Source organism: Leptonychotes weddellii, chromosome 11 (genome assembly GCF_054177405.1).
Source record: "Leptonychotes weddellii isolate Sample4059 chromosome 11, ASM5417740v2, whole genome shotgun sequence".
Taxonomy (NCBI): Eukaryota; Metazoa; Chordata; class Mammalia; order Carnivora; family Phocidae; genus Leptonychotes; species Leptonychotes weddellii.
Window position 1 is genome coordinate 10,272,929 of NC_138379.1, and position 22,936 is coordinate 10,295,864.

At 40.3% G+C, this 22,936-nt stretch overlaps 1 protein-coding gene, 1 long non-coding RNA gene and 1 other non-coding gene across 6 annotated transcripts in view; 2 read left to right on the forward strand and 1 right to left on the reverse strand.

Moving 5' to 3' along the window:
* The first annotated feature begins 258 nt into the window (after positions 1-258).
* On the forward strand, positions 259-13,577 carry LOC145716127 (uncharacterized). Of its 2 annotated transcripts, XR_014138549.1 has the most exons (5): positions 259-384; positions 746-885; positions 3,632-3,969; positions 12,473-12,589; positions 13,201-13,577. It is a non-coding gene; the product is annotated as an uncharacterized LOC145716127 (long non-coding RNA). The 2 variants fall into 2 exon arrangements; XR_014138550.1 differs by lacking the exons at positions 259-384; positions 746-885; positions 3,632-3,969 and adding an exon at positions 5,835-6,047.
* Positions 868-22,936, reverse strand: part of LOC102738344 (uncharacterized) — an 80,808-nt gene continuing 58,739 nt past the window's right edge. For 2 of the 3 annotated variants that reach the window (XR_014138547.1, XR_014138546.1), the window contains 2 exons: positions 8,193-8,469; positions 3,961-5,773 (listed from right to left, as the gene is read on the reverse strand). This is a non-coding gene — a transcript (uncharacterized LOC102738344). Of the gene's footprint in view, positions 1,001-3,960; positions 5,774-8,192; positions 8,470-22,936 lie in introns of those variants that run through there. The other variant, XR_014138548.1, reaches the window with a different exon arrangement.
* LOC102738630 (glycine N-phenylacetyltransferase-like) overlaps positions 18,261-22,936 on the forward strand; it is a 21,641-nt gene continuing 16,965 nt past the window's right edge. Inside the window, exon 1 of the mRNA XM_081798046.1 lies at positions 18,261-18,443. The gene's annotated coding sequence lies outside the window, so the exon portion shown is untranslated. The remainder of the gene's footprint in view (positions 18,444-22,936) is intronic.

Genomic DNA, 22,936 nt, shown 5'->3' on the forward strand with positions numbered 1-22,936 from the left:
CGGGCTCTCGTACAGGCAGCTCCTGGGGATGTGGTCAGCACGGGCAGTCCCCTTGCAGGATCGCCCAGGCAGGGAACAGAGACCCCAAGAACGGAGCCCAGTTCCCAACACCAGTGGATGGATACTCACTGTGGGTAAAGGTTCTCCACCACAGCTGGAGTTCCGAGCATGGCCTGCAGAGGGCGCCAGAGAACGAGCCTGATGGAAAGGGGAGGGAAAAGGAGGCGGGGAAGCGGGTGAGGTTTGACACTCATTGTCGCCAAAGGCAGCTTGGTGTTGGTTTGCCCACTCCTTCATTCTCTATCGCCCAAGAGCTTCCCACCCCTTTAGGGGGCTGCACTGTGGCACCGGATGGAGAGGGGGCAGTGGCCAATGCCGCGTCAGGTACTCCCTGAAAGGACCTGCTTCTGTCAAGGTTGCTTTAGCTCAGGCTGGCTCAACCCTCTTTTTCTAGCTGCCTTGGTCTCAGTCAACTAAGGCCCACTTCGCTGGTCTCTGGGTTCATCACTCTGGGTCCTTGGCGGTTTTGTGAAAGGCTTCGAGGGGGCAAAGCCAGCGTGGCACCTGACATTGCCTTAGCAGCTAAGTATTTCTGGGTGCTGACAATGGGGAGCGGAGTGCGTGGGCCTGGGGGTCAGGAGCGCAGAGTGGGAAGTGTCCACTAAACATCAGGCATTGTAATTTGAAATTGTCCAGAGCATTGCCTCATTTCCTCTTTCTGCTTAATTCATTTCCTATTTCACAGATTAGGAAACAAGGGAAGTAAGTCGCCTGTGGGTGGAACTTGAAAGGATTTTCACTCCTGTCAGATGCCAAAGCCAAAGTCCTTTATTGTGCCAAGGCTGCCTTTGTAGCATTTCAGTGCATGCGGGTTTGGTGAAACAGGTCTGTACACTGATGCATCCTTCTGTCTGTCCAGTCATCTATTCCTTTATTCGGGACTCATCTGCAAGGCATGGGTCTAGTTGGTATTGAAAATACAGAAGAATAGGGGACTCTGCTGTAAAGTAAAGGAGAAAAAGATGTACACAGGAGATCAAAAAGATAGACACAGCATATAGATACCTGTTTTCTTCCAGGTAATATGATGGAAAAAATTTACTCTGGCCTTTCAGATTATTGCCTTAGGCTGTGCTGTAGTAATCTCTGAACTTTTAATTTCTCACTGGTATAATTGTTAGCAAGTTGAGCACTCACCCCATATATACTTATTTACATTATATATTTTAATAACATAGTAAATGTTAGGCGCATGTAACTTTTCATGTTTAGATAAAAATATAAATGGAGGTTCAAATAGTTTCTTCTTTCACCCCAATGGACCATCTCGGGCACTTCCTGCAGAGCTTCCTCAGTCTGGAAGCTTTCACCCGGATCTGTGCCTGGCTCTCTTCCTTCCTTCTTCAGAACAATGCCAGGTTTTCAGGGTGGCCTTCCCTGACCACTTCCTATTGAATATGCCCCCCACCCCCGTATGTCTTCTGTCTCCCTATCCTGCTTTATTGTTCATATACAGTATCTCACTCTGTAATAAATAGGATCATTTTCCATTGGCTTAGTTTTGCCTCCTCACATCAGTATCTAGCTTGTAGACGGGCAAGGGGGAGTCCCATAGTGGGAGGAAAGCAACAGAACCAAAAGGCAGGAGGTGGAGGGGAAAGCCCTGGGCTGAGGTGGGAGAACATGGAATATGGGGGACAGCTTGATCGTGCCTCCTTTGTCTCCTCCATTCTTGCAATCCTCAGGGCCAGGAGCACCCAACCCTTTCCTCTGGCCCACTTAGCTGCAGCCTCTTCCTCTTCTCTCCCACTTTTCAGGCCCTATCCCACAGGAAGGACAGGTAAATGTCGCATACACAGATCCCTCCAGGAACTCAGTTACAGTTCAGAGACTCTGCTCTCGTCTCTCTCAGCATCTTCTCTCTTAAAGTGCTGGTGGGGTTGTACTGGGTGTTCTGGGCTAGGAGCCAGGAGATCTAATCTCGGAGCCTGGATTTGCCCCTGAAGAAAGGTTGAACAGAATGGTTGAACAGCCTGTCCTCACCCTAGCTGACCCACTTCCTATACAGGAGCCAAGGACCCCTGAGAGTTGACCTTGGAGTGACTTCTTAGCCACCCGATGGTCTGAACAAATGACACATGAATCTTCTGAGTTTACCAGTTTCGGCATAATTTAAGGAGAACATCGTGAGAAACCTACTCAGGGTGTGGGGGTTATTATATGATTCATAATCAGTGGGAATGAGTGATACGTCCAGGAAGAGCTAGCATAACTAGCCAGGGACAAAGTCGATTGCAGATACACATTAGCTCCTCTGTGACATCCCCACCCCTTGCTGCGACTGAGCCTGGCATTTGCACCAGGGCCCCCGGCAGCACTCCCGAGGAGGAAGGATATGCTCTGCCAGCTCTGTCCAGCCCTACATCATTTTATAAACATGACATTGGGTTCAGCCCTGCTTTATCTTGTGCTTTTGATTGTTAATCAGTCTGAAACCCCCCATGGCTAGTCATCCACTTCCTACTGGCTGCATGACCTTGAACAAGTTACCTACTTTCTTTGAGCCTCAGGTTCATCATACATAAGACGGAGGAAATAGAATGTCATCAGTCTCGAACATGGGGTCGCAGGGTGTCAGTCCCCTGAGGATCGGAGAAAGATATCTGCGGCTTTGGAAGACTTCAGAAATCATATCACTAACATACTCATCTATAGAAAATAGTGGAGGAAGAATGCTAACCACAGAGCAAGTAAATAGGAACACAGACCTCAGACAGGAGCAGATAACAAGGAGAGGAAACAGCGATGAGCAAAAAAATCTGGCCAAATTTATGTATATGGTTAAATCTCAATGACCATGGTAGACCCTCTGGAAATGACTGACAGCAAGGGCGAGTCTACCACATCTGGTCTGAACCACCAGGGTTGTGCTCCCAGCCAGCAGGGCTGGGGGAAGAGAGGTTTGGTCTAGACCATCTACTCACTCCTCTGGATGTGAGGAGGGAGAAGGACAAGGGCTGAATCTTTAGAAAGACATCATCTTATTGGGGTGCACCGGGGAAGCCGAGGGAGAAGAGCTGGCACTTTATCTCCTATAGTAGGAGAGAAATTTGTATTCATTTATGAATACTAGGAAAAATATTATTGATCAATAAAAAGTTAATCAGTGAATATGATGGAGAAGTGAATTAAGATTCCTTAGTGGAGGTGCCTGGTCCCTCCGTGTGACCTTCAGCTACCTACCAGGCAAGCTCTGCATCTCTAGTCTGAGTGCCTGTACTCACCAGCTCAGCCTGTGGGTAAATGTCACCACTGCCCTGCTGTTGAGGACCAACAGCGGCTCGAGGATGGAGGAGAGATGGGGCTTGACAGGATGGGCCCAGGGAGGGCATATGCTAGGCCACCTCCCACCCACTTCTTTCTTCCCTATCCCCAAACGTGAAGGTTTTATGTAGTTCCCGTCTCCACAGCAGTCTGCCCTGTGACGTGTTAGGGACCTGGGGTTTCCTCCAGGTTCATCTCTCTGCTCAAAATTTCAGGCCAACTGACATTGCCTTTTCTTCTCTTTTGCTTTGCTGTTGCAGATTTATTCTGATTTTGTATCTTTTATTTTCCCCATTATTTCATATAGTTATTGGTGTGAAGGAGAGAGACACCTGCAACTTGGTTCACCATCTTGATTCCCGCTCCACCTGGGACTTTCTTCACTCTTTCTCAAGGCAGACCCAGTGCTCACATTGTATCAGCGCCTTCATACCAGCCACCCACAGTTGTCCTGGGCGTCCCATGAACCTGGGCCGACCCAAATTTCCTGTGGAAGCGAACTCCCCTGAATTGTGACCCGAGTCTCGAGTTTGCATATGAATCTTCCCTTGACACAGCAAGCAGTATTTTCTTCTACCTTCAGCGAGGCCTGAATTCAGGAGTTGGGGCAGCCCAACAATTGATCTGAGTGGGCTGTCTCTGCAGGTAAACTTGCTGTGCCATCTTAGGGTACAGAGGTAATTACAGGGTAATTATTGGAGTTGCATCATTTATAATCATATCAAACATAAACATGAAATTCTATGGTTTACCTTTTGTTGGAGAGATGGGGGTGGGCATTGGCCAATCACCCAGAGCCAATTCTGTTAAGATTTCTTGTTTTATACAGTAGCTTCAGTGTGCACAGTGTTTCACATTCCAGTGGCAGGGTTGCAGGGAAGGGCCAGAAGAGGCCTTTGTTGTATTTGTGCTCTTCCTGAAGTGTATAATTCAGGGATTCTGAATTAGTAATATCAATTTTCAATTATAAATTGCTTATCATAGTGCCTGGCACATATTCTCTTGTTCATCTGGAATTTCTCACCACTTTTTCATCTGGTTCACTCCTACTCACTCTTCCATCCTCACCATCCTTGTTACTTCTTCTAGGAACCCTTCTGATACCAGAGCTTTCTCCTGAGACCACACAGGGAAAAACACAAAGGGCTGAACAAAGAGCCAGACTCACAGGAACACCTAACCCAGGATCAAGCTTCACAAATGACTAGTGAAGGGTATGAGAAAGGAGTCACAGGAAATACCACATCTAGCAGAGGACCCGAGGCCATGGAACTTGATCCTTTGGGTGCCATTTTCCGCATCACAGTGATAAATGCTACTTGTGTGAGTGGGTGAAGTTAGCCTAGGAAAGCCATTTGTTTGGGATTTCACCTTTTATACTTTGCGAATCACAAACTAGGAGACTGACATTCATTATTTAGCATAGCAGTGCCTCACAAATCCATAAGCAGCAGGGTTATTTACAACAAACCCTCTAAACAGACTAGGTCTATTCTAGTGACAGTTTTATTAAAGTCCCTCATTTATATTTTAGATAGTAGATTCTATCTATCCAGTTTCATAAAGTGTTCTGACTCCCAGAAGTAAGAACTGCCCCTAGCTTCCCTATCACATGCTTACTGGTAACCTCTTCTATCCCAAGAACACTCATCATACATGTTGACAGGCTCTGCACCCACCACCTCCAATGTCTGGTCTCGCCAGATTGTGAGTTGTTTAGGACTGTGGCAGGGCCTTTTAACATCCTGCCTCAACATTAGAAAAGTTCCCGGCACATCATAAATGCCCAGTAAACATCTGTGAGTTAAAGAAAGCTATTTTGTGACTTGTGCTTCAGTATTATAGAGGATTTTCCCAAGATGACTACAGAGCTTTGACATTTAAACAAATGGAAGTAATTTCTGTGGGTAGCAGGTCCACTGGGGCCAGGCACATGAGGCCACAAAGAAACCAGACAGCATCCCACCTCTGCCAGCACAGAGAGGTATATGGAACACTCTCCTGACACAGATATTTCATGTAATGTGCCATCAGCTGTCTTTGGACACCCTGGTTTCAGTATCCATCCAAGTATGGCCTATTCACACATCACTGGTGAGGTCCATGTGCCTTCATGCCTGAGCCCCCTTTAGGCCCAGCATAGTGGGCTGGCAGGGTCTGTGTGCCACGCTGGAGGTTGGGCAGGCTTCTCTCATTCTGACCTGGTTTCCAGCGATCATTTTCCAGCACAGAATGAGAGAGATCACGTTTAGATCCTCACTGTGGAAACAAGACAAGACAAACAAACTTTTAGTCCCCACTCCTGTAATTTCTGATACCATCCCATTCTAGAGCTCTCAAGCACTCGTGTCCTTGATGAGATACCTGCCTTTGAACAGTTGTCCATTTTGTCCATTTGATAACTTTTATTCATCCCAGGGAATGGATTTGTCTTCTCCTCACTCAAAAACTGATATAGGAGAAATACAAAAATGTGTAAGAAATAACAATATTGAAGAAAGCCACAATATTGATTAGGACATGTTTTTTAATATGTCTCAAACTCGACATCTGGAGGGCATGTTCACACCAGGTTCCAGGTTTGCTCTCATTGGAGGTACTGAGCTTCAGAATATCTTCCCTTACAGAGAGGATGTTGTTCAGATATTCTACTCTAACTGACTTTGAGAATGTAACTGTTCTGGGCTCCTCACCCAAATTTTCCTGACAACCTGGGAAGAGAGGTAAGAAAGCAACCCTGTTCATGGTTCAGAGTTCTCTGCTTCTTTGGCTTTCACCTGATTAGTAACTCTGTACAAGTGCTTGGTGGTTCCCAACCCTGAGCTTATATCAGAATCAGTTAGTGATGGTGACCAGAGGGGAGGTGGGCAAGGGGATGGGTGAAATAGGTGATGGGGATTAAGGAGGGCACTTCATGTGATGAGCATCAGGTGTTGTATGTAAGTGTTGAATCGCTAAATTGTACACCTGAAACTAATATTACACGCTATGTTAAATAACCAGAATTTAAATAAAAAGTAAACAAACAAAGCCAGTGAAGAGCCCAAGAGACATGGTAAGTAAATGGAATACCTGATCCCAAACTAGAGTCTGTACAAAAGGGGAAAATGATATAAAAGACACTATTGGGTCAACTGACAAAATTGGAATAGGATGGTATAGAAAATAATCATATTGTATCAATCTTAAGTTTACAGGTGATAAAATACTGTGACTATGTAATGAATATCCATATTCTTAGGAATATACACTGAAGAATGTAGAGGTGAAGTGCAATGGCAAATGCAAGATGCTCCACATGGGTCATGAGAACATACCATGTATTTATGTTGTGTGTACAGAGGGAGGGAGCCCACGCAGGTATGAGCTCAAGTCTAAAACAAATGGAGGGAAATGGGAACAGTGGGTAAATATGGACGAGGTAATGGGTGTTCATTCTACTCCTATTTTCTTGAAATTTGTGTTAAGTTTGAAATTATTTCCAAATGAAATTTTTTTAAAGATTTGTTTATTTATTTTAGAGAGAGAGAGAGAGAGCATGTGTGAGTAGGAGAGGGGCAGAGGGAGATAGAGAATCCTCAAGCTGACTCCACCCTGAGCACTCAGCCTTGATCCCACGACGCTGAGCTGAATCCAAGTGTCGGATGCTTAACCTACTGTGCACCCAGGTGCCCCTAAAAAGGTTTTTTAAAAGGAACAAAAAAAGAGAAGCATATGGAAAAGGTCATGTGCTTCCCTCTTAGAAACTACATTGTACTGAATCTGTCCTGCAACTACCAACTTCCTTTCTTTAAGTTAACGAGTGTTTTAAAACTTTCCTCAACAAGCACTAGGGAAAAGTCATGTGCTATTATCCTGGAAAACATAGTGTGCTCAAACCCCACTTCAACTAACATTTTCCTTTCATTATGATGGAAGTGTTTAAAAACTGAATGGTGGGGGTGCCTGGGTGGCTTAGACAGTTAAGTGTCTGCCTTTGGCTCAGGTCATGATCCTAGGGTCCTGGGATCCAGCCCCACGTAGGGCTCTCTGCTCAGTGGGGAGTCTGCTTCTCCCTCTTCCTTTCCCTCTGTCTGCCACTCCTCCTGCTTGTCCTCTCTTTCTCTCTGTCAAATAAATAAATAAAATCTTAAAAAAAAAATAAAATAAAAACTGAATAGTGGAGGCACATGGAAACGACCATGTGCTTAACTCCTAGAAATGACAATCTGTTAAAACTGTCATGCAAGTTCCATCTTCCTTTCAGTCAGGTATAAATGTTTTCTTTCTTTTTTTTTTTTTTTTTAAGATTTTATTTATCTATTTGACAGAGAGAGAGATAGCGAGAGCAGGAACACAAGCAGGGGGAGTGGGAGAGGGAGAAGCAGGCTTCCTGCTGAGCAGGGAGCCCCATGTGGGACTCGATCCCAGAACCCTGGGATCATGACCTGAGCTGAAGGCAGATGCCTAACGACCGAGCCACCCAGGCGCCCAGGTATAAATGTTTTCATACATACAAGCACTTGGGTAAAGCCAGGTGCTTATTTCCTTGACACTACAGTGTTCTTATACCATCTTTCAACGAACATCTTCCTTTCATTAAGATGTAATTGTTACTAAATGCATAAATAGAAGCATATGGAAAGGGCCATGGGCTTATCTCTTAGAAACTACATGGTGCTGAATTCATCCTGTAACTAACATCTTCCTTTCATGAGATATCAGTGTTTGAAACTCATACGTAGAAGCACTAGGGAAAAGCCATGTGGAAACTTCATTGTTCTTATACCATCTTTCAACAAACATCTTCCTTTCATTAAGATGTAAGTGTTAATAAATGTATAAATAGAAGAATATGAAGAAAAAGAAGAATCAGTTGGTGCACTTACTCTATCACACATTGCTGTCCCTCTTCTGGGCCCCATGGTTTCTGATTCAGGAAGCCTGAGAATTGGCATTTTTAATAAGCTCCCAGGTGATGCTGATACTGTTGGTTGGGGACCCACTTTGGTCACCAATGCAGTTGCTCATTGTCTCTGACTAGTTGCCGTGGATTTGGAGCATCTTCTGGTTAATGACTCCATAATTTTTTAGAACTTCCCATAATTGTTGAGGCTCTTTGGAGAACATGCATTGTCTGCCTGTGTATGGATGGCCAGTCAGCTCCTGTATGGGATAGTGAAAGGTCAGATCATGCCCTTGAACTTCTTTTTCCCAGCTTTCATGTACTGAGAATCTACACTGTCTAGAGCATGGGCAAGATGCTCCAGTGGAAATAAACTTGAATAAGACATTACCCTTGTCCAAAGAAACAGACTATTAACCTATGAGGACAGAATACCTTATTCAAAGCCAGAAGCCTCTAAAATGGAATAAGGTCATCAGAAGTTTTGGTGGCACTCTGGGCAATTTGCTATGATATTATTCTCATGGGCTTGGAAGAAAGAGACTTGGAACCCCATTCTGGCAAGCCACAGCTTCCATGAGAGACAATATTTGTTTCTGAGAGTAAATAACAACAAGAAGTCTGAGAGTTTCAGCAGTGAATATATTATGTGGAAAATTATATTGCTGAAAACTAAAACATAAAGTAATATAACTAATTTTAAAGAATCCTTCAAGAATTGGAGGGTGCTTGTAAAAGTAAACGCAGGTTCCTGAATGTGGCCAAAACCAAACCTTGATGAATTCACAATAGTAGATGTATTAAGAAGCCTCATTTCAAAAGAATGACTGGGATAAACAAAGTATTCAAGGGATTGTAAAGAGAATATCAAAGTGACCAAAAGAAAGCAAAGGGAGCAGTCAGTAAGAACAATAGTTGAAAATAATGAAATGGAGAATGAGACATAGTACAAAAAGCAGACAAAACCATAAACTCCCATTTAAATGTCAAAAAAAAGTCAAGATAAACTCCTGGTGAGACTTTTTAAGGAAAAACAAGAGAAAGAAAACCAAAAATCAGACAGTACTAGAGATGAGGAAGGAGACAGCGATGGGAACAAGGGAGTTATAATGGAAGGTTAGATGTGACTCCAAGGCAACGCGTTTACTGATAAAAGAAATGGATGATTTCCATCCATTTTCAAAATTGATCTTCAAAGAAATAAAACACCTCAACATACTAATAGAAACAATTGGAAATGAAATGTCTATCCACTATCAGGTGGCCAAAATCAGATAATTTTATATTTAAGTTCTACATAAGGCAAGAATTAGCACACAATTTCAGTATCAAGCCATGGTAACAGCTAGAAAGACCCCCAATCTGAAATTGGTCAAAAGAGGTATAAAAGGTATTTATTCAACGCTTTTGCTTATGAATACAGGTGCAAGCATTCTGAATAAAATATCCAGTATTATATCAAATGAATAGTAGATGTGAACAAATAGAGTTTATTTTAGAAAGGCAAGAATGGCTTAGACTCAGAAGATCTTTCAGTGTAATCTGTTAAAGGATGAAAAACTGTGTGAGTGTAATCAACTGCCAAAAATAAAAGAAAAGGAAGAAACAAATACAAAAGAAACCTATAAATTTCAGTCACTATTCCAAATATAAATTGTGAGAAAATAGGCATCGTGGGAAAATACTCTAAACATGTAAAGACAGATCAAATATAATTCCAAATGTGAATTGTTAAAGCCATCTCATTAATGTCAGAAATGAGACAAGGATGGAGATACTGCTGTTCTTACTTGGTATTATCTTCCTAGGTTCTGCACATGCAATAGGACAAGAAACTAGAAAACCAATACTATGTGGGGAAAAAAGAAGCAAATCATCTGTATGTACATATTATAGTATTATGTGTTGGCAAAGTCAAAGAGGCTCTGATGGAAAACACATAAACAAACAGTATCTTAAAGAATCTTGTGTGGCATGTTTAGAAATTAAGAATAGAGGGGCGCAGGCTTCAGGATGGAGCAGAAGCCACCAGTAAGCAAATGGTTATTCATTAGCTGTGATATTAAGACACCTTGACCTTAACTTTTTTACATTATTACTTTTTAATCTCCTTTGGGACTGGGGAGGCCGGCCAAAATAATTCTGAAAACTGCTTGTGTTGTATTTGAGTCTTAAGGTCATGAGATTGAGAAGAGCGAAGAGATAGATGTTTTATGCCACTTAATGTTGATTCTGATTAAAATATAACAACAACAACAACAACAACAAAAGAATAGAGGGGAGCCTGAGTAGTTCAGTCGTTAAGCGTCTGCCTTCGGCTCAGGTCATGGTCCCAGGGTCTTGGGATCAAGCCCCACATTGAAATCCCTGCTTGGCGGGAAGCCTGCTTCTCCCTCTCCCACTCCCCCTGCTTGTGTTCCCTCTATCGCTATGTCTCTATCTGTCAAATAAATAAATAAATAATCTTTTAAAAAAATTAAGAACAGAAATAAAAAATCAATAGCAAAGTAATAGTACTCAGAAATGGAAAAGGAAAACTAATTCCACTGACAGTCCTGACAAGCATAAAATAGCTAAGAATAAATTGAATGGTTTTTATTTCATTTGGCTTACCCTAGGAAAACAGTATAATTTTACCAAATGGTAGTAAAACAGAAACTGAGAAAATTGGGATACATATCATGTTTCTAGATGAAAAGATTTAGTAACATGTGAATCTCAATCCACTCAAAATTATTTTTAACAAGTGAATCCAGTTCAGATCACAATTGTAGTAGGTAGTTGGAATACTTGTTGGGGAACTGGAAAACTCTGTTTAAGTCCATACGAATATAATATAAAACCATAAGGAAAAAAAAAAGAAAATTAAGAAAAAGGATAGGAAAAGAGATGTTAAAAGTTACCATAAAGCCACTGAAACAGCATAAGACTAAAATCCAATACAGGAATAGATACAAATACATATATGTATTATATGACAAAAGAGGTATTTAAGCTTTGGTGGGGTGATTTATTTAATAAATAGTACTGGCATCATTGGCTAACCATATGGAAGAAAGATGTAGAAGAATCCTAATACTATTCAAAAACAAGGGCGCCTGAGTGGCTCAGTCGGTTAAGCGTCTGCCTTCGGCTCAGGTCATGATCCCAGGGTCCTGGGATTGAACCCCACATTGGGGCTGCCCTCAGGGGGGAGCCTGCTTCTCCCTCTCCCACTCCTCCTGCTTGTGTTCCCTCTCTCGCTGTGTCTCTGTCAAATAAATAAATAAAATCTTAAAATAAATAAAAATAAAAAATAAACACACTTTGAAGACATCATTTTCATGGCTACCCACTAATCCATAATTCGGATATGCCACTATTAATTTAAGCATCCTCTATAATGGATTTTGGATCATTTCTATTTTTTTTTAAGTTTTATTAATTTAAGTAATCTCTCCACCCAATGTGGGACTCGAACTCTCAACTCCGAGATCAAGAGTCACATACTCTTCTGACTGAGCCAGCCTCGTACCCCAGTTTTGGATCATTTCTAAATTTACAGTATCATAATACTGCAATGAACTTCTTTGTATTTACTTCAAATAAATAATAGGTATCTATTATTGCTTCCTTGGGATGAGTTTCTAAAGTAAAATTATTGAATGAAAAGGTTTGCTCTATTTCTAAGATTGCTAGGGTATAATTCCAGTTTCTATATTTTGCCAACTTATACTTGGGTAATATCATCCCTGATCAATAATTTCTCCTTCCTATGATTTTGTTCCTCAGGAAAAAGCAACTACATGTAATATGGTCTTTATGATCTTTTCCAGAAGATTGCATTCTTTCATGATGCCTGAAAATACTAATCCTATGGCAACATTAGAGCAAGTGTTTCATGCCCAGGGACCTCAGGGTCCCCTGGGACAGTTTTTCTGAAAGATTCATTGTTCTTCATTTGCATCTGGACAGCGGATGACATTTGCTGCTCAGAGTCTTGGCCTAATTTGAATCAATGAGCACGGGGAGATTCATTTCACCAGATGTGTTATGGTACTTTCTGTGGAATTGTAGAAAGATCCTGTAGAAAGGAGCCCTGATGTCTAGCTGCAGCTCTGGGCTTTAGTTTCTCATTTACTAAGGGAAAGGTTTGGGCTTGATAATTTCTAAAACCCATTATGTCTGGCAATGTATGATGTCCTAGGTGATTTCTCCTTCCTCCTTTTCCTGGACACCTGTCTCATCCTTCCAGGTATCTTTGTTTGTATGTTGTTTCCTTAGGTCATCTTCCTGAGAAAAGGCGGCTGAGGTGCTATACAAGATGTTTGTGCTTCAAGAACCCCAGAACTGCAGATTATGTATGAATCCCTGGAAAAGAGCATCCCTGAGTCCTTGAAGGTGAGACAGTAGGGAGAAATCTGGGAGACAGGAGTAAAGTGTGGGAGTATAGATTCAGGGTTCAGAACCTTTCTGGGCAGATGGAAATACAAATCTAAAATCAGATCCCCCCTGCAAGGATGATCTTAATACCCATATCAGACACCTACTTTTCTCCTTCTTCTTCCTCTTTCTCCTCCTCCTCCTCCTTTGGCCTCTTAAATCCTGTTCAAATCAATTCTACTGCTATCTCTAGTGGATTTCCTTATCTGCTCCAGGCTATTGCAATATCTGCTTTTCTTCAGTATCACTAACTCACCTACACATGGTGATCAGAGTCATTTATCTGACACAAGTATGATCATACCACTCCCTTGTTTTAAACTTTCAGTCCAAGGCATAAAGTCCACACTCTGCTATGAAATGTATCATAAAGCACATAGGGTTATATCCCTCTTAATTATTTGGGAACATTTTGAAGCAGACAAAGAATTAGTAGTAGTTTTTTGTCCATCTGTTTCTTCTTCTAGGCTGTGGGATCCTCAAAGAAAGGGTTGATGTCATATTTATTTTCTGCAATCCTGGCATTTTGTAAATGTTGGCTGAATAAATGCACATTCTTTTGTTGACAGGAAAGGAAGCTTTCAGAACATCTTCTTGGATGCCTCCCACGTGGGGCTTGTGAATGAGCAGTGGAATTTTGGAAAAAATGGGAGGAGCTTGAAATATATTGAATGCTGCCTCCAGAATTTTCCAGGATTTGGTGTGCTGGGTCCAGAGGGGGACACTGTCTCTTGGACTGTGATGGAACAGTCTTGTAAGATGAGAATGGGTTACACTGTCCCCAAACCGAGACCAAGGCTACATGAAGAAAATCGGTTCTCACTTTATATTTTATTCAGAAAAAAATGCCATTTAATTTCCATGTGTCAAAAGATAAAGAAAACCTTCAGCCACTGAGAAGTGTGGGGTTTAAGTCTGCTCCTTGTGGTTGGCATCAATGGAAATGCACTCCTAGAAAATATTGTTGATTAGTGCCATTGTCCATTTCAAGCTTTTATGGTCAGTGAAAAAAATACCAGTTCAAACACAAGCATTATAATTTATATTAGCACAAAAACATCCAATTGTTTGGGTTCCATACATTACTTAACCCACCCTTGTATAACATTTTTTCCTCCTCCATATTACAGAAAAATGGAAGCTTGAACTTTTGGTGTTATGTTTTGCCTTTATGGTGACAGACCTCTCAGAATTAAAATCATCCAGTGTCAATCATTAGTGCCAGGATAACCTTTTCAAAGCAACGTTTTCCTCTTTGAAGACTTCTTTCATGAAAGAATCCTACTTTTCCATGCTCCTGTGCTTGAAAATAAGAAGGCTGATTTGAAAAGTGTCTTCTCTGGTATCCTCCCCTTCCTCTGACAAAATTTTCCAAAGGACCTCTCAAAAGCCCTCAGCCTTTGATCCTGGGTGCCCTCTCAAGAGTTTTGAGATACTCTACTGAATTAAATTATGTGGCCATCATTTAAAGTTTGGTTTTCTGATTAGCTTTTTAAAAAGATTTATTCATTTAAGAGAGAGAGGGAATGCGAGCAGTGGGAGAGGGGCAGGGGCAGAGGGAGAGGGAGAGAGAAACTCAAGCAGACTGCAATGAGAGTGGAACCTAACATTGGGCTCGGTTTTAGGACCCTGAGATCATGACCTCAACTAAAACCAAGAGTTGGATGCGTAACCAACTGTGCCACCCAGGGGCCCCCAAATAAGTAATTCCTTTACTTACAGTTAAAAACTCTGATTCTGTAAGTCACATCTTAATAATATCTGTCTCTTCTTGTTGGTGCTTGTGAAAGGGGAAGAAAGGAAAAGAGGTATATTTTATAGAGGTCCACCTACCTTTCTGTGCTTAGCCAGCTGATTTCACAGTCCAGACAGAGGTGCTGAATAATGGAAGGACCTTTAAGACCAGAAAACAGCTGAGCCTCAGAGGTCATTCTGCCAACCTATCAATATTTTGGAGCTGTCTCTCTGAACATGGGGTCCTGAGGGAGGGACTAAATTTCATACCCTGCTGCCAGAAGTTTGTGCAGATGGTATATTTCACGTCCTAGAACAGCCTGCAGCTTCTTGTCTTTACTTGGGGATTGCTGCAGAGACTAAGATTGACAGCTTTGCAGGTGAGAACAAAGGAAAATCATTGTTCTGGGACCCCTCATCTCTTTTTGCTTCCTCCACTGAAGTAGAATGAATCAAAATGCTACTGTTGGATGTGGCTAAGAATTTCTGAACCCATTTGGGTTGAAAATTATGCCAGGCAAAAAGGAAGCTCTTCCATTTCAGAAACCTGTATCAGGCACCTACTGTGTATAGAGCAATACCCTAGTTCTGCAAGAAATTCTTGACAGTATAAAGGCAGGCTCTTGGTCTGAATTGAAAAAGAAATGTGAGGAGATTAGGGAGCCAGCTGTTGATAGAGGGGAGACAATCTAACAGCCTCTAGAAGGAATATGCTGGTTTGGGTGACATATAACACAATTTATAGACATATTATGTAAACATTATTTTACTTCATCCTCTAGTAACATTCTAAGGTAGTCAGAACTTTTCTGTGGATAAATGATGACCAGGGAAATTAAGTGCCCTGCTTAAAGCTGCAAAGGGATGAGGTAGATTCTAGTAAGAGGACTACAATACAGACGAGATTAATTGTAAATTTAAAACCATAAAAAATGTAATTTTAAAAAGTCTTAGCTATAACACTCTTATAATATTATTTGGTGTTTCCTTCTATATTTTCATATTTTTAAATTTTTATTTAAATTCAATTAATTAACACATAGTATACTATTAGTTTCAGAGGTAGAGTTTAGTGATTCATCAGTTGCATATAATACCCAGTGCTTATTACATCACATGCCCTCCTTAATGCCCATCACCCAGTCACCCCATCCCCCCACCCACCTCCCTTCCAGCAACCCTCAGTTTGTTTCCTACAGTTAAGTGTCTCCTGGTTTGTCTCCGTCTCTGATTTTGTCTTATTTTATTTTCTGATTAGAAATTATGTATTGTCATTTTCTGCTTTTTTTATGTTCATCTTAAGACTCTCCATATAGCAGCATATATATCATAGCTTTCATGTTAATGGGCCTTAGAGTTGTAAAATAATAATAGTTCATTATTTATGTAAATTGTCTGAGATTGTGTCTAGTACTTCTCCATAAGTTAGTATTGCTTTACAAAATTGTTCATAGAGCATTGTTCATTTGCATTGTTTTCTTTGGATAAATTCCAAATATTGGAATGGTTTCATCAAAGGTTTCAAAGTGTCCTTTATAGGCCTTTGTCCATTATCAAAGCAGGCAACCACCAAAATGTGTCAGCTCCCTTGAATCTCCTATTTCAGTCAAATGTGTTTATTAAACATCATATTTGTGTTTTTAGTATGTGTGTGCATGCATGTGCTGAAGGTTTTCAACATTACATCTCCAGTAATCTGGCATCAAATTCAACTTGGCTTCTTATTGTCATGTGACCTTTTTGTGAGATACTCCTAGCTAATGTCAGATTAATCTTCAAAATATTATACTTCTACTGTCTTGATACCATCCAAGCTACGGCACAGCTGCATCTATTCTGGTCTGAGGCCTTTTTCAAGTTCCCATGCCCAGCACACAGTAGGTCTTCTAGAGGTACCTGTTGAATGAATGAGTCTTTACCCTTGGTAAGTGGAGTGACTAAATAGATGGTTATGTTGATATAAATACTTCATAAACTCAATCAGCCAACATTTATTGATTCTTTACTGTGTGTCAAATGGTGTAAAAACACTATGGAAAACAGTATGTGCGTTCCTCAAAAAATTAAAAATAGACACTTAACTAACATATATATATATATATATGAAGGTTATGAAATCATAATCTCCAAGAGATATCTGTACAGGTTTACTGCAGCATTATAGACAATAACTAAGACATGGAAACAGCCTAAGTGTCCACAAACGGATGAATGGATACAGATGTTGTGGTATACATACACGATGGAATATTATCCAGTCATGAGAAAGAAGGAAATCTTGCCATTTGTGACAACATGGAGGGCCTTGAGGGCATTATGCCAAGTGAAATAGGTCAGAGAAAGACAAATACTATATGATCTCACTTATGTACAGAATCTAACAAAGCCAAAGTGAAAGGAACAGAGAGTAGAATAGTGGTTGCTAGGAACTGGGAGTTGGAGGTAATGGGGAAATGTTGGTCAAATGGTACAAACTTCCAGTTCTATGATAAATAAGCTCTGGGAATCTAATGTACAGCATGGTGATGATAATTAATATAATACTTGAAAGTTGCTAAAAGAATAGATCTTAAATGTTCTCACAACAAAAACAGAGGTAGTTATGTGATGTGATGGAGGTGTTAACATTATTGTGCCAAGCATTTCACAATGTATCTGTGTATCAAATAATCACATCGCACACATTAAACTTACACAATGTTAGTTTCAATTATATATCAGTAAAGCTGGGGAAAAAAAGAAAAAAAATACAATCATTGCCCTAGTGGTTCTGATCAAGATCTCCCCTCAAATCATGAAGGGAATTCAAGGTTAAGTGAAGGGACTGCTTCACTGGCAAGAATCCAAATAACTGACAAGAACATGGGGAAAAGGGAGCACATATGAAAAAATCAAAACATTAATTTAGGGCGCCTGGGTGGCTCAGTTGGTTAAGCGACTGCCTTCGGCTCAGGTCATGATCCTGGAGTCCCAGGATCGAGTCCCGCACCGGGCTCTCTGCTCGGCAAGGAGTCTGCTTCTCCCTCTGACCCTCCCCTCTCTCATGTGCTCTCTGTCTCTCTCATTCTCTCTGTCTCAAATAAATAAATAAAATCTTTAAAAAAAAAACAAACATTAATTTACCCAAGAATTTCCCACCATGTTAAAGCTGAGGCTCACAGGGATGGAAATCTTGTCAGTTCTTGCAGGCTCTGACCTTGGTAGATTGGATGTCCTATAGAAGACAGTTTCCTTCATTAGGGGGCTAAACACCCTGGCTCAGATGACAGAGAAGCTGAAAGCAAACCCAAGGGACAGTGAAGCACTTGCCAGCCCAGGCACAGCCTCATGTCATGAAGTTAGCAACTAAATGCCCGATGCTTCAACTCTGTCCTCCAAATCTCCCCCAGGAACCTCTCATGTGGCCCACTGTAGCTGGAACCAGGCAAGGAAGGGAATTCCAGGAAAGGTAGTTCAGCCTACCTGGGGTGAGGCCTTACAAAGCCAGTACAGTTAGTTCTCAATCAAGATTTATTGAGTGACTGAATAAGTGAATGGATGAATAGATCAATTTCAAAAGGAAGAACCCTAAGGCCATATGATCTACGAACAACTGAAAGGTCAGGCAGAGAAGAGCTATTCTTTTATAGAGAGGAGTAAGCAAAGTTCATGGAGTGTTTTTCTGCATGCCAATGATGGCTCAGGCTGAGGGTGGCTCAAAGTCCAGAGGCCGGTGTGGAGGGGAGATGCTTAATTAAAGTTTACACAACTGTTTTGATGGATCAATGAGGATAAACAGTCAAATTAACCATTTATGAAGAGTAAACAGGGCTGAAAAATCCAGTGTGGGGAAGTGGGATGTAGAAGGGGCAGGACCAATACAGCTCAGAGAATGTTTTACCCAAGTTTAGCCTATTCTTGGTAGGGGCTGTTAAGAAGGGGTTATATGCTGACTCAGTCTAGAGGAAGAAGAGAAATTTAACCAACATTTAGTTAACAAGCAGTTTGTTTTGATATATCATTGGATGACTCAGCTCAGTTAATCATTTATAAGGCAGAGATTGGGAATTTGGAGGGTCGGTGTCTGGCCTTGTCATAGGTAAGTAAGTGGGGCATCAGTGAGTCTTATTAAGGCAGGTAGGAGGAAGAAAGATTCCTTGGATAAGCCCTTCCAGGAACACAAAGTAGATGGAGGGATTTCTTTAACCATTGGTATTTTCCAGGATAACACTCCTACAATGTGGGTAAAACTCCACATTGTAAGTCCCTCAGATAATTGCATTTATTGAAATACATTTTGACCTCAGTCTTTTGGCCTGCCTTGGGAATTAGCTCTACAAATCTTGCTTTAATGATTTGAAGGTATTGTGGTTTTTTAAAAGTTTTTATTTAAATTACAGTTAGTTAACATACAGTCTAATATTAGTTTCAGGTGTACAATATAGTGATTCAACACTTCCATACAACACCTGGTGCTCATCATAGTAAGTGCACCACTTAATTCCTATCACCTATTTCACCCATCCTCTTACCCACCTCCCCTCTGGTAACCATCAATGTGTTCTCTATAGTTAAGACTCTGTTTCTTGGATTCTCTCTTTCTCTCTCTTTTTTCCCTTTGCTTGTTTTGTTTCTTAAATTTCATGAGTGAAATCATATGGTATTTGTCTTTCTCTGATTGGCTTATTTCCCTTAGCATAATACTCTCTAGCTCCATCCATGTCATTGCAAATGGCAAGATGTCATTCTTTTTGATGGCTGAGTAATATTACATTGTGTATGTGTGTGTGTGTGTGTGTGTACACACACATCTTCTTTATCCATTCATCAGTCGACAGACATTTGGGCTCTTTCCAAAATTTGGCTATTGTAGATAATGCTGCTATAAACATTGAGAGTACATGTATCCCTTTGAATTAGTATTTTTGTGTTCTTTGGGTAAACACCTAGTAGTTCAATTGGTATTTTTGTATTCTTTGGGTAAACACCTAGTAGTTCAATTGCTGAATTGTAGGGTAATTCTATTTTAAACTTTTGGAGTAACCGCTATACCATTTTCCAGAATGGCTTCACCAGTTTGAAATCCCACCAACAGTGCAAGAGCGTTCCCCTTTCTTCACATCCTGACCAACACCTGTTGTTTCTTGTGTTGTTGAGTTTAGCCATTCTGACAGGTGTAAGGTGATATCTCACAGAAGTTTTGATATTCATTTCCCTGATAATCAGTGATGTTGACCATCTTCTCATGTACCTGTTGGCCATCTGTATGTCTTCTTCAGAAAAATGTCTATTCATGTCTTCTGCCCATTTCTAATAGGATTATTCATTTTTTAGGTGTTGAGTTTTATAAGTTCTTTGGTATATAGCTGGTATTTTGAATACTAACCCTTTATCGGATATGCCATTTGCAAATACCTTCTCCCATTCCATAGGTTGCCTTTTAGTTTTGTTGATTATTTCCTTTGCCATGCAGAAGCATTTTATTTTTATGAAGTCCGAATAGTTCATTTTTGCTTTTGTTTCTCTTGCCTCTGGGGACATATCTAGAAAGAAGTTGCTATGGCCGATGTCAAGCTACTGCCTGTCTTCTAGGATTTTTCTGGTTTCAAGTCTCACATTTAGGTATTTAATCCATTTTGAATTTATCTTTGTGTATGATGTAAGAAAGTGGTCCAGTTTCATTCTTTTGCATGTTGCTGTCCAGTTTTCCTAACACTGTTTGTTGAAGAGACTGTCTTTTCCCCACTGGATATTCTTTCCTGTTTTGGTAAAGATTAATTGACCATATAGTTGGGTTCATTTCTTGGTTTTCTATTGTCTTCTATTGATCTGTGTGTCTACTTTTGTGCCAGTACCATACTGTCTTCATCACTACAGCTTTGTGACATAACTTGAAGTAGAGATTGTGATGCCTCTCACTTTGCTTTTTTTTTTCAAGGTTGCTTTGGCTAGGTCTTTTGTGGTTCCATACAAATTTTAGAATTGTTTGTTCTAGCTCTGTGAAAAATGTTGTTGGTATTTTGATAGGGATTGCATTAAATGTATAGATTACCTAGGGTAGTATAAACATTTTAACAATATTTCTTCTTCCAATCCATGAGCAAGGAATATTTTTCCATTTTTTTGTGTCCCCTTCAATTTCTTTTTTTTTTTTTTTAAGATTTTATTTATTTATTTGAGAGAGAGAGCACAAGTGGGGGGGAGGGGCAGGGGGAAAGTGGGGAGCAGACTCTACGCTGAGCAGGGAACCCGATGTGGGGCTGGATTCCAGGACCCTGGGGATCATGACCTGAGTCAAAGGCAGACGCTTAACCGACTGAGCCACCCAGGCGCCATTCAATTTCTTTCATCAGCATTTTATAATTTTCAGAGTACAGGTCTTTCACCTCTTTGGCTAGGCTTATTCCTAGGTATCTTACTGTTTTTGGTGCAATTGTAAGTGAGATGGATTCCTTAATTTCTCTTCCTATTGCTTTATTATTGGTGTGTAGAAATGCAACAGATTTCTATACATTGATTTTGTATCCTGTGACTTTCCTGAATTCATGTATCAGTTCTAGAAGGTTTTCAGTGGTCTTTTGGGTTTTCTATATATAGTAACATGTCATCTGCAAAGAGTGAGTTTTAATTTTTCCTTGATGATTTGGATGCCTTAATTTCTTTTTGTTGTCTGATTGCTGTGGCTAGGACATCCAGTAATATGTTAAATAACAGTGGTGAGAGTGGACATCCCTGTCTTGTTCCTGACTGTAGAGGAAAAGCTCTCAGTTTTTCACCACTGAGGATGATATTAGCTGTGAGTTTTCCTTATATGGCCTTTATTATGTTGAGATATGTTTCCTCTAACCCTACTTTCTTGTGGGGTTTTTTTAAAATCATGAATGGATGTTGTACTTTGTCAAATGCTTTTTCTGCATCTATTGGACCATACAGTTCTTATCCTTTCTTTTATTAATGTGGTGTATCACACTGATTGATTTGTTTAAACCATTCTTGCATCCCAGGAATAAATTCCACTTGATTGTGGTGAATGATTTTTTTAAATGTCATTGGATTCAGTTTGCTAGTATTTTATTGAGAATTTTTGCATCCATGTTCATCAGGTATATTGGCCTGGAGATCTCTTACTTATTGTCATCTTTATCTGGATTTGGTATCAGGGTAATGCTGGCCTCATAGAATGAACTTGGAAGTTTTCTTTTCTATTTTTTGGAATAGTTTGAGAAGAATAAGTATCAACTCTTTAAATATTTGGTAGAATTCACCTGTGAAGCCATTGGATTCTGGACTTTTGTTTGCTGGGAGTTTATTACTGATTCAATTTCTTTGCTGCTTATGGGTCTGCTCAGGTTTTCTATTTCTTCCTGTTTCAAATTTGGTAGTTTATATGTTTGTAGGAATTTATCCATTTCTTCTAGGTTGTCCGATTTATTAGCATATAGTTTTTCATAAGATTCTCTTACAATTGTTGGTATTTCGGTGGTGTTGGTTGTTATCTCTCCTCTCTCATTTATGATATTATTTATTTGGGTCATTTCTCTTTTCTTTTTGACAAGTCTGGCAAGGGGTTTATCAATTTTATTAATTTTTTCTTTTTTATGCTTATTAATAGTTTAATGTATGAAGGAAATTATAAATTTTTTCAAAGAACCAGCTCCTGGCTTCAGTGATCTGTTCTACTGTTTTTTTAGTTTTTATATCATTTATTTCTGCCCTAGTTTTTATTATTTCCTTCCTTCTGCTGGCTTTAGGCTTTGCTATTCTTTTTCTAGCTCCTTAGATGTAAAGTTAGGTTGTTTATTTGAGATTTTTCTTGCTTTTGAGATAGGCCTGTATTGCTATATTCTTCCCTCTTAGGATTGTTTTGCTACATCCCAAAGGTTTTGGACTACTTTTTTTTTTTTTACTAAAATAAATAATTTATTTTCCTTATCTCTAGACTATTTTTTATTATGTTATGTTAGTCACCATACAGTACATCATCAGTTTTTGATGTAGTGTTCAATGCTTCATTAGTTCCGTATAAAACCCAGAGCTCATTACAACACATGCCCTTCTTAATACCCATCACCCAGCTACCCCATCCCCCGGACCCCTCCCCCCCATTTGAAACCCTCAGATTGTTTCCCAGGGTCCATAATCTCTCATGGTTCATCTCTCCCTCTGATTTCCTCCCCTTCAGTTTTCCCTTCCTTCCCCTAATGTCCTCCGTGCTATTCCTTATGTTCCAATTATGAGTGAAACCATATGATACTTCTCTTTCTCTGCATGACTTATTTCACTCGGCATAATCTCCTCGAGTTCCATCCATGTCGATGCAAATGGTGTGTATTCATCCTTTCTGATGGCTGAGTAATATTTCATTGTATATATGAACCACATCTTCTTTATCCATTTGTCTGTTGAAGGGCATCTTGGCTCCTTCCACAGTTTGGCTATTGTGGACATTGCTGCTATGAACATTGGGGTGCAGGTGCCCCTTCTTTTCACTACATCTATATCTTTGGGGTAAATGCCCAGGAGTGCAATTGCTGGGTTGTAGGGTAGCTCTATTTTTAATTTTTTGAGGAACCTCCACACTGTTTTCCAAAG